This window comes from Chaetodon auriga, chromosome 17 (genome assembly GCF_051107435.1).
Source record: "Chaetodon auriga isolate fChaAug3 chromosome 17, fChaAug3.hap1, whole genome shotgun sequence".
In the NCBI taxonomy this organism is placed as follows: Eukaryota; Metazoa; Chordata; class Actinopteri; order Chaetodontiformes; family Chaetodontidae; genus Chaetodon; species Chaetodon auriga.
In genome coordinates, this window is record NC_135090.1 from 7,606,545 (window position 1) to 7,618,612 (window position 12,068).

The window sequence follows — 12,068 nt, forward strand, 5'->3', positions numbered from 1 at the left end:
TTATAAGCATCGCTGGATTAACTTAAAGCTGTGCCGTTTTGCTAATAATTCAAATACTGCAAGTGTTAGCATTTTCTGCAGTTCATCAGGGAGACGCTGTAAAAAGACAAAGCTGAACTAAATGACTACCAGCGCTCAGGCCTTATCTCAACTGTGTGGGTGTGCGGCTTGTGTGCTCATGAGAGAGAGAGAGAGAGAGAGAGAGAGAGAGAGGGAGAGTGTGAATGTGTGTGCGCCGAGTCTTGAATGTGACAACTGAGGGTCGGGGCTTACACATTAAAATCTCTGCTGCTGTTTCGAATGCATTTGTCGAGCAGTGGTGTGGTCACACCGTTCAGTGGAATGGTGGAAAGACAATAGCGAGGCAGTGCACCACTATACGTTCACATGCATCACACCGTAACGGGTGTGTCTGTGGATGTGTGCACGTAGATGTGTGTGTGTGTCGGGAGGGAGAGTATGTGAATGTGAGATAGCTTTTGCTATTTGCTATTGATTAGAGCGAATAATGCTTCTCTCCACCATTCCTGTATGGTCATAATGGAGCCATTTTTTTTTTTTTTGGTGTCTACAAATGCAGCAGATTAGGGCTAAAAGCTCAGCTAAAGTCAGGAAATCTTCTTGTAAAAAAATGTAAAAGATAATGACTGTAAAAAGAAAAAACTATTGTCATTTTATATGCTGACAGTAGTTGTCTGTAATCATCTAAAAGACGACACGCAGTTTTCTGAATGTAAAAAAATATGCACATTTAAAACTTTATTTAAATATGACCTCAGTTATATGACCTGCTAATTATCGTATGAGCTATTGGAAAGCTACAGTAAGCAGAGTGGCCATTTACTATTATTGCATCATATTTATTCACTGCCATGCCAACGACAAGTTAGAAATAAGACCATGAAAGAGATCAAGTCAGAGAGACCGGGGCAAAGACATAATCCTGTTTTGTTAACCTATTTAATTGGAGAAATATTGATGTTTACCTTTGAGTAAAGGGAACATGAGGACAGCAGCCTGCGTGTGCGCGCGTGTGTGCGTGTACCTGTGTTTGGGAAAAAGGCCTTTTAGACCCGAGTAAAGATGAAATGGATGCTTGGCAAATGCTCAGCCAGCATCCTTATCGCTCCTGCTCTCAGAGCTGACCACCACAGCTCCTTCATAATGGACACAAAGCACAGAGTCATTTCTATTTATGCACTCACTAACACCTCTCAGCCTTCCAGTCTGTTGCTACAGATAACATTAATGCACAAAATAATGTATCATAACACAGGAGACTGTTCATTTCTATTAAGGCGGTCATTTATCGTCTGCTTTAAAGACAGGCGTGGGGGGGGTGGGGGGGGTGATGCGGCACAGACAGACATATAAAGTGTATAGAAAAGTAAAGAAATTAGTACTGTAAGGTTGTGTCTTTCTCAACATGAGGTGATATGGAATAAAAAAAAGAACAGTGTTTGACACAAGTGGAGGTCTGCGGTTAATAGCGTGGGTCTAAAACGCACAGATAGGGAGGATGCTCTCCACAGCAAAGCTTTCTGCCTCCCTGGCGTCCATCCCAAGTGCAGACAACAGACATCGTCATTTTCCAACTCAATTTACAGACGCATTAGGAGATGCTGAGGCGCGCCCAACTCTCTCAAATGCAATCAGCCTGCCTGTGTGTTTTAAGAGGAAATTGAGGGTGCCATCTTTATCGACGTCGTTCTGACTTGTCCTCTTTCGTAGACCTGTTTTTTTTTCCCCCACTGAAATAATTTCAGAATGTAAACAGGAACGTGGATTTTTGTACACGATGTTGATGACCACCCTTTACTGATCTGTCTCTCTTTTAGGCTGGATGGAAAAAGGCAAAGAGGATGTTTGTGAGGACCGTTTAAACTCATCTCATAATGAGTTAGATACAGTAGATTCAGAAGAAGGTAAGTTGAGAATGTATCTGGCTGCATACTAAAACCTTCCCATTTTATGCTGTCCCTCTATCTCCACCTGCTCCTGTTCTTTTTCACCTTTTTTGGCTGCAAAAGACAACAACATTTTTATATGAAATGTCCGTCTGCAGTTTAAAAAAATGTTCTAATTAATTAAATTTAATCCTCACATCCTATAAATGACAGATTTATACAGTAGTTTTTCAAAGCACCTTTATTTACATGTTCTTCATTCTGTTCCATATTTACTGATGACATAATCTAACACGATTTAATGACATCATTTGACATAAATTAAACTAATGTGAAATAATGCAAGTGTCATGATGTTATTAAATGCTAAAAGGGGCGGCAGTAGTGCCTGTTATACTTTCTTACGTTAAATGTGCTTTCAATGCTTCATGACAGTGAGTTTAATGCAGCCTTTATGCACATCAGCAGGACTGATGCAGTGCCTCCTTTTACATTTAATTACTTACATTTGATCGTTCTTTTTCAGTGAGAAATAACCCTGTTTTTACAGGTTTTTGTTCTGTATTTTACTTGTAAAATTGATCTTCAATTCACTTCCAGGTAGCATTAAAAAGCTCTTAAAATGTGGCTTTGTGAAACCTGCTGATACCCTGAAAGTCTGCCTCTCCCTCTCTCTCCCTGTAATTGATTTCACACCTTTGAGCCTCACAATAGTTTTCTGAGTGCACTTAGGGGAGATATTCAGGACAAAGTCAGCTTGAGAGGCGCATCCATGTAGATCTCTTCGCGCACACACCGGCTGCCGACAATCCTGCGCTGTTAATGTCCTGTTTGACCCTCAGCTAAACATATGACTAAATGAGAGCCTGGGCAAAAACTGAAGCGCGAGGTGCAGGAGGCAAGACAAAGGATGGGGGCTGGGAATGAAATGAGAAGAGGAGGTGGTAAAAAAAGAAGCCTGGAAGAAGGAGTTATTAAGAAAAGAAAGCGATGCCATGTCCTATTATACTGTCCTATCTGTATCTTTCAATTCCTTCATTCTCTCCAAAATGTCACAGAGCATTCATCCTCTCTTTCACCCTTCATTTCTCTCTCCGTCACCTCATTTCTTGTACCAGCTGTTCACTCATCTGTTACTTTTGATCTCGTTTTCCACCAACATCCGATCATATTCCTTTTCTAACCTGCTTAACATTTTTTTCTCCTTCCCTCCCTCATATCTTTCATACGTTTTTTTTTTTTTTTTTTTCTCCAATAAGTGCTTTTTTGAATCACCGCTAACAGAAGCTTCGACGACCACGGGTTGATCTCACACACATATGCATAGTTCAAATATTGATTATTTCTCACGTCATGGACGTGTAGACACACTGAACATTATTCATATGTGCTGTCTAGCGGCTGGCAAATCTCTTTTTCCACCGAGCAGCGACGCCGATCTATAGCATTCAGGTGGAGGAGGTCTCTCGAAGCATGTGGACGATATCTTGAAACGAGGGGCTGGCTGCCATAGCAACCATATGATGAGGCAGGCAGGGCTATTTAAAGGAATTCAGCTGCTGCTCGCGTTCCCATCAGCTTCACACCGGTCCAGTGAAAGACAAAGAAATAGATGTGAGTGCAGGAAAACATAGATCCTGATAGTTTCACCCTCACAATGTAATGTCTGCTGACACAGAAGAGTAAAATGCAACAAATCCCTTTGTGACATTCTAAATTGGTGGTTGCACAAATGAACAATACATTTACGTTTAACCCTGTTAGGAGGCTGAACATTGGTTTAACTCCTCGTTTAGGATCCTTGACCATGAAATTCATGTTTCAGATTTTTTTTGTCCACCACTCCTTGGTAATTAGTCTTAAAGCACCTCTTTCTCCCCTTTTGCCAGTTAAATAAGTCAGATTTAATTGCAGCATTACAGCACAGTTAAACGCGAACGCACCATCACTTTGTTGAGAACGTGCTGCACCCATTTTAGATCCTTTTACATATAATGGACATGCATAGATAGATAGATAGATATGTAAGCTTACTTCCACAATAGTGGATTATATATATATAATTTTTTTTAAAGGTGATGTGTATATGCTTGAATTACCAGTGCAAGAGGCCACTGTAAATGTGAAATTCTGTCAGATTATTCATGCTAAAAAAAAAAAAAAAAAAAACATGCTTTGTCTCCAGAGAGGTATTCCTCAGTGGACAGTAACACATGAGGAGACAAGTGTGAGAGGAAGAACTGCTGTGCACGTACAGTGCTTTGCATGCCAAACAGAGACGAGGGGGAGCAAACAAAGGAAAGCACGATTTCCTCACTTATTTTACACACATCCTGCATTTCTGTCATTATAGTTGGTTGGATGAAGACACACACTTGAAAGGAAACGGCATTTATTTCCCACCGTCGACTGAGAGAATAGCTGTATTTTCACTTAACCTCCCATGTGTCTCTGTCAACATTTAACAGCTAACATTTAATGATAGACAGTGGCTCCTTTCTGTTCTGCAGCTTTTAGCAGGCATCTGAGCCCCTTTTACTTTCCCATCTCAGCTTTTCACCACACAACCGCCAGAAGAACGCTGTTTTGAACCCAGAGTTCAGGTCATAGGAGTTAGCTTTTCCCAGTCAGCAAATTAAGGCATAGATCAAACATTTAACTGGTGTTTTTAAAAAGCTATTGTTTCTAGATTTCCTGTATAATTAGACAATTAAGTTTTTACTGCTATTTTTTTTTGCTGCTGATTGAGAAAATAATCAAAAGAATAACTGATAATGACAATAATCGTCGCAGCCATGCTCAGATTTCTACGTGTTGGTCCGTCTCAGATCAAGACGCCGAACGCTCACATGCTCCAGAAATGAGCATCAGCTAAACGCCTGAAATCAAAACGCTAAATGATTTATAGGACTCAACCCCACTGGTCTGAGCTTGCAGGGTTGATGGGTGATTCTCCCTCTCCTATAAATACACGCTCTGGATTTTTCGGCCCTTTTATCATGCCGATATTCTACAACATTTTAATTTGAAGTGTACAATTATTGGTGAAACTGCCGGTGTTCTTTTATCACTCGGTTGAGCCCGGCGTGCTATTGCGATGCCTGTGAGAGCAGTCAGGAAGATTTAAAGTGCTTCATAGAGGCAAAATTATGAGTGACCTCTCTCGTAACACTCCCTCTGCTCTTCACTTTGCTCTTTATCTCATTCTAATCCCAACTCATTTCATATGCTAAGTAAAAGCTTATATCCCTCTTCACTGTACTTACACACACATCCCTCATTGCTGTTGTGTGATTATAAAATTTGCATAGAGGATGTTGTTGGAGCTGTGGAGTGCTGAAGCACCAGAGCTGAAGCAGGGGGTTGTGGGTGGTCTAATGCCTGTCAGGTGTAGAGGGGTGGGGCAGAGACTCCCAGAATCCCTCATGTCTGTATTCATGTTGAGAACTCAACTCGAGGAACCCGGAGAAAGTTCCCTCATGCCTCAGTGTCTCTCCCCTCACCTCGAATGGTTTCCACTGAATCTAATTTGCATGTTCTCTTTTCACAGCTGTCACAGATGTAGCGAAGATTAGGAAAGAGGGAGAGCTGACTTTGTGCCCCCGGGGAGGACGCAATGAGATGGAACCACTTCTCTGCTTTCTAAGGGAAAACCACTTCCACCATCAGAGCGCCATCTGCTGGCTCGGTGGGGCGGGACAGCTGGTGTTGTGAATCAGGCCGCCATAGTTCAGGGACCGGCTACTTCCCAACACCAGGGTCTCACCCTCACTCCTCACCCCTTGTCATGCATTCACCTCTCTCTTGACGGATTCAGTCGACATACACTCTTATGCCTGATGCAATGTTGATTAGTTACTGGTAATACTTACGCTTATTTTTCCAAATCTGTGTCCCGTATTTTCCCTCTGCGTCATGTCCTCTCAAATTATGAATCAGACAAAGGTATAGCAGACATACAATAGGCTAAATATATTTTCAAAACTAGATCACAGCCCATACATTTTCCCCAAATAAATGAAGTGTACACTTCAAAAATGTTGTGCATTAATTCTTTCAGTGTCTCAGAAAATATGAAGAAACCACGTGGAACTTAAAGTTCTCAAGATGTCATTTATTTGAAAATTTTGTTGTTTCGCATTTGTTATATTTTTGTTCAGAATGACCACATTTTTTTTTTTTACCCATCACAGATTGTGTCTGAATGATTCCTTCCAAATAATAAATTATGGCAAATTTGAAAAGAGCTAAATGCTCATTAATGGCTGCACCGTTCATACGTTCTTAACAGATACCAATTTATTGTAATCAGTTGAGAATGGGATCCCACAGGGCTCCGTTGTTGGGCCTTTATTTATTTTTGAGTTTACATTAAAATATTTGAACAACCCCAAATGTACATTACCTGTGTTAATTTCCAGTACTTACTTCAATGTAAAAATGCAACAGAGAAACAAAATTCCCTTTGATGGACATTTATGACGGGATGACGGGATGACTTGATTCTCAGTACTTGGACTGAGGGGGAGACCAGGCAGGGGATATATCCACCTGTCCTATGAGAAGTGCTGACAGCACTCTCAAATTTCAGTACAAACTGATGTCTTTTCAAATATGAGACAAAATGCGATTACACTGCCCGATGCAGTAAGGCTGACTGAAACACAGTGAGAGAAGTGTGAGGAGCGTGGGATGATATAGTTATTGTGTGAGTGCTTAGCATCCCTTCTCTATCTTGTATTTCATCTCTTACCTTCTTGTTAACTGACTTTAATGACTAAAAGACAAATCTGCTGTGATGATTATGACAGGAGAAGCAAGAGATCACATTGACTGCTGCAGTTAAAGGTGATGCTGTGTCTGTCTGCAAAAATTGAACTTCATATTTAATTTCCTTTGAGTTTCCTGAGAGCTCGTAAGTAATTGGGTGCTCTTTCTGTAGACCCTGGGCCTACAGGCTACAGCTGTACAAGTACTTGATGATATTTTAAAGAGAGAGAGAGAGAGAAAAAAAAAGTCCCTCAAGATTTGAGCAAGTAAAGATGAAAAAGGTTTGAGTCTGAATCCAAATTCTGCCATTTTAGGCATCGATTATATATGAGTATTTATCTATTTGATGTATTTAAAAGTGGCAGTGTACAGCTCAAACATAAATGTCACCATTTGATGCACTGCATCAGATTCTGGCTTCAAGCTACTTTGCATCTGTGGTCCCTCGGCACACCAGAGCAAGGAAAAAAAAAAAAAAAAGACCAGCACAATAACAAACAGTACAGTGTAAAAACAACTTTTAAAGTTATGGAAAAAAGAATACGTAAGACAGGCAATACAAAACAAAAAGCACATCACAAATGCGTGCTTGTCAAGTCACAGAGACCATGAGATTCTGTGCGAAGGCAATGCTCCACCAGAAAATTACCTGAACGCACAATGTAAATACCATTTGTTTACAGTTGTGCATGAGTGTGCACACATGCCAGTGCAGTGTGCTCAGAAGCATGTAGGACAACAGTGTGTTCCTCTAATGTTCAAACCAAAGCTACTGTATGCTCTGATCACTTTCAGTTATATCAAGACAGAAATGTATTATTCACTTTGTACAGCGGAACTGAATCCGAGCACCACTCTTAGTCCAACCACATTTCTACCCCTTTCCAGTTTGTATTTTTGTAAGTTTCAGATTTTCAATGTAGAACACACAAGAACAATTATGTATGTTTTGTACATCTCTTTTGTACATCTCAACAGTTTCAGGTGTAGATTTTATGACTTGTGATAAATATCATCACAAATCTCAGGAATTAAAGAAATCACACTCAAAGTTGATGTTGTTCTGTTCTGAAGATGTAAAATATTCCATGATATAGATAAAGCCTTTCAGTGAAATATGTACAGTTTAGGTGTTCTGTACTTGCCCCTGTGGTTTTCTTTGTCAGTCTGTGGTTGTATGTTCCACAGCTCTTATACTTATTATGAGTTGTTTGTCTATTTATTAATTTGTTGATTTAGTCATTTTTTCTTCATTTCATTCACTTTGCAGCAGCCAAACTAAATGAGAATGCACAGCCACCAGTGTATTAACATTAGAATAATCTATATGTCACATGAACATAAAAAAGATAAAACTTTATTGACCCCAGGCTGGGGAAATTAAGTCGTTACAGCCGGCAAAGAATTAAAAAGCAAGAACAGCAAAAACAGTGGCATAGAAGGGTCAAGATAAGGAGGATACAGGATAAAGAATAAAAATCGGTTATGTATGTACATTATGTACAGATTCTAAAAATACTAATTGCCATAAAAATACTACTGCCCATGAAAGTACTATTGCCATACTCTCATGAGAAAACTACCAATGCCATGTATTGAATTGCTGTTGCTTAAAAAGAACATTGAATTGTATGGGTCTGTGTATATATACAATATGTGCAGTTTGTAAAAATACTGTTGCCAGTATGGGTAATAAATACAGTGTTTGTACTATAGCACAGTTGAAAACATATACAACAAATTAAAAATTGCATCAGATGAAATGGATAATGTGAGCATGTATTAGCATTGATAACAGGAGGGCAAAACAAAAGTAGGTTTATGATGTCGAATTGGAAAAGCAGTGCTACATTACATGATGATGCTGGAGTTGGGATGAAGGACCTGTGGTGGAGTTCTTTCTTCCAGACTGGATGGAGCAGTCTGTTACTGAAGCCCCCTACTGTCTCATGCAGGGGGTGGGATGGGTTTTTCATGATCGATGTCAGCCTGGCTGACATCCTCCTCTCACCCACCTCCTCGATGGTGTCCAGAGGGCATTCCAGGACAGAGCCAGCCCTCCTGACCAGTTTGTTGAGTTTTTCTATCCCTCTCAGTGCTTATACGACCCCAGCAGACCACTGCATAGAAAACTGCAGATAATGACAAGAATAATAATAACAAGCTTTATTTGTACAACACCTTTCATGCAGGAATCGCAAGTGCTTTACAAGAAAAAATCACATGCATGCATGCTTTATATAAAAAAGACAGAATGGACATAAAAAAATACTGAAATAAGGAAAAATAAAAATAAAGACAATGCATAAAACCAAACAAAGGTAAACATAGAGTGGAATAAAGCAAATCACAGCATGATAGGTATAGGTAAAAAATAGAGTTTATAGAATGCATAAAATCAAGTAAAACACAACATTTTAAAAGAAATGCAACAGTGTGTAAGTGTGAGGCAGAGCACAAAAGTTTCAGGCCTGTATCAGGAAGTCACAGCGAGTGAAAGACTAATGTGAAGAAATACCTTTTTAGCTTTCTTTTGAAAATATTCTGTGAGCTGTCCTCTTTGAGATCTGTAGGTAGTGTGTTCAAAGGCAGCATCCCCAATTTTCTTTCAGCTGTTGCTGGAAACCTCCAGTAGACCAGCAGCAGATGATCGCAGTGTTCCTGATGGCAAATAATAAACGAGGGACTTAGCGATGTATCTTGGTCCTAGTCCATTAAGGGCTTTGTATACAAAGGGGAGGACCTTAAAATCAATCCTGAATGTTACAGGAAGCCAGTGCAGAGCAGCTGAAATTGGACTGATGTGCTCTCTCCTCTTGGTTCTGGTTAAGAGCTGAGCTGCAGAGTTTTGAATAAGCTGAAGTCTCTCAGTGGATTTCATCAATAGGCCAGTAAATAATACATCACAGTAATCAAGTCAGCTTGAAATAAAAGCGTAAATCAGTTTTTCAGCATCTCTTTGGTTTAGAAATGGTCTTACTTTAGCTATGTTTCTGTCACCTTGTTGATGTGGGGCTTATTTTAGATCTGAATCTAGGGTGATTTAATCCAGGGAGTAAATTTCCCCAGATTGTTAAGCACCATTTCTCTTTTTGTTTAAGAGCAGACTAGTAGGATATCAGTTTTGTCCTCATTTACTTCAAGAAATTATTGCTCATCCATTTATTTATTGCCAAGAGACAGTTAGTGATGGAGTCTTTTGCAGCAGCATCATTCTGTTCAGGACAGATGTACAGTTGTGTATCATCTGAGTAACTATGGAAACATACATTGTGTTCTCTGACATCACCAAGTGGCAGCATGTATAGTGACAACAGTAATGGACCGAGGCAGCTGCCCTGTGCAACCCCAAAACAGACGTCATGTTTCTCGGACACATGACCTCCAAGACTGACGAAAAGCTTTCTCCGTTTGATGTTTTAAACCCGTTTAACACACAGTCAGAAAGACCGACCAACCGTTCAAGACGATTGATGATGATATCATAGTTAATCGTATCAAATGACGTGACTCAAATGATCTCATAATATTACAAAACCTCTTTTCAGCCTTGCCATCAAGGAAATGTCTTTGAGCCAGAAATTCCCGTTTAGTCTTTGTCAAGTTTGGAAAAAAAAAACAAAAAACCCCACACATAGTGATGATCACAAATAGGTAATTGTAATACTAATAAGTCCAGAATGTTACCATGCTGATGAGTGGCTTCATTTACGTGTTGGATAAATTCAAAGCTGTCCAGTGAATTCATAAGCTCCATGGCTCTGGAGTCACTCTTTTTGTTGATATGAATATTCAGATCTCCATTCAGGACTAATTTGTCACATTTAGTTACACCAAGTGCGAATTCTTCTGAGAATTCTTCCATAAACATGGATGAATATCTCGGTGGTCGACTCAATGCAACTGCTCTCAGCTCAGAAGCGAGATATTCAAATGATATAAATTCACCTAGGTCAATGTCATTACTGGCAGTCTCTTTAGAAAAAACTAACTGCAATGCCTCCTGCTCTCCTGTTTTGTGTGACTGACTGATAAAAAGCATAATTTGGAGGACAAGCTTCTAACAGTGAAGCTAAACCAGCAGTACTGTTTAGCCAAGACTCATATAAAAACATAAAATGCTAAATTCTTTTCAGTTATCAGATCATTAATGAAAAAGGATTTGTTAGCCAATGATCTGACATTAAAAAAAGCTCATTTCAGCTGTAGGGATTCTGTGATAGGAGACAAGACCAACTGTGGCTGAACAGTCAGCAGTGTCCTAAAGGACCTCAGTCCTCTAAGCAGATGATGTATGATGAGGAACCTTGGCTCCTCCTGTTTAGGACATATGTGTTGTTTGTCCAGTCCAGTTATTTGTACACATGCACAATCTCAATGTCCAAACCCTGGTTGACGGTGTGATCAGTGGCACAGTCCTGCGGAAATCTATCACCACCACCTTTGTCTTGCTGGCATTTATGTGCAGGTGGTTGAGTCCACACCAGCTGACAGAGTTGGTGATGACCTCCCTGTATTCCAGTTTGTCCCCCAGGAATACACGCCGAATGATGGCTGCATCATCAGCCACAATACCACAAACACCATCAACACACACAGTTGAAATATTGTAATGTGACAGCCTTGATATGCATAACCAATGTGTGTTGTTGGTTCAGAAAAAAGTACATAAAGAAGCACATACTTTAATATAAGAGGAGAAATAAAATGTTAATTTGCCAGGCGAGACACACTGCACATGCGCAATGTGGCCAGCACGCCTTCAACTTTGTCGGGCGCATTTGAAGCTGCCGTTCAGGTCGCGCAGCTGTGACGTATTCGGCCTTCAACTGCAGCGTTCGAAGCGCGCGCCTCCAACCAAAAAGGACGCAGTTGGCAGAGGTGAACGCTGGGGACGGAACCTGTAGTGCGTCATTACGCAGGTTTAATTAGCACGTTTACGCTTTACTCGAAAGCACATTTTTATAGTTACCGCGCTAAAGACGTACTAATTAGTTACTGTCCATAGTCACCATTTAATTATCAGCTTCTCATCATCTTCTAATAGGGAAAACATTAACAAAGTCAAGTTCAAAGACGCTAATGGGCCAAACGTGGTGCCGCGTCGCTGAATAACGTGACAGCAGACTCCCGAATACAAGACATAGTGTATGAACCAGTGTAAGTGAAAGACAACGCCTTCGTCCCCAGAAGAGATCAACCCGCCCCGCAAGATATGACCAGTACTGCTGGCAGTAACATATCTGGAGGAGAATAGCGTAGGTAGGCAGACGGTAAAAGGGAGAAATAATGTAAGTCACAATAATTCATGCAAACGGAATGATAGTAGGGTATTTAAACAAGAGGGGCCGTACACTAGAAGCAAATATCGACAGAGCAAACCAAATACCA

General features: G+C 40.3%; 1 long non-coding RNA gene across 1 annotated transcript; it reads left to right on the forward strand.

The window, feature by feature from the left end:
• Nucleotides 1–1,369: 1,369 nt before the first annotated feature.
• On the forward strand, nt 1,370–6,903 carry LOC143334829 (uncharacterized). The gene is made up of 2 exons (XR_013078369.1): nt 1,370–1,925; nt 5,458–6,903. It is a non-coding gene; the product is annotated as an uncharacterized LOC143334829 (long non-coding RNA).
• Nucleotides 6,904–12,068: the final 5,165 nt, after the last annotated feature.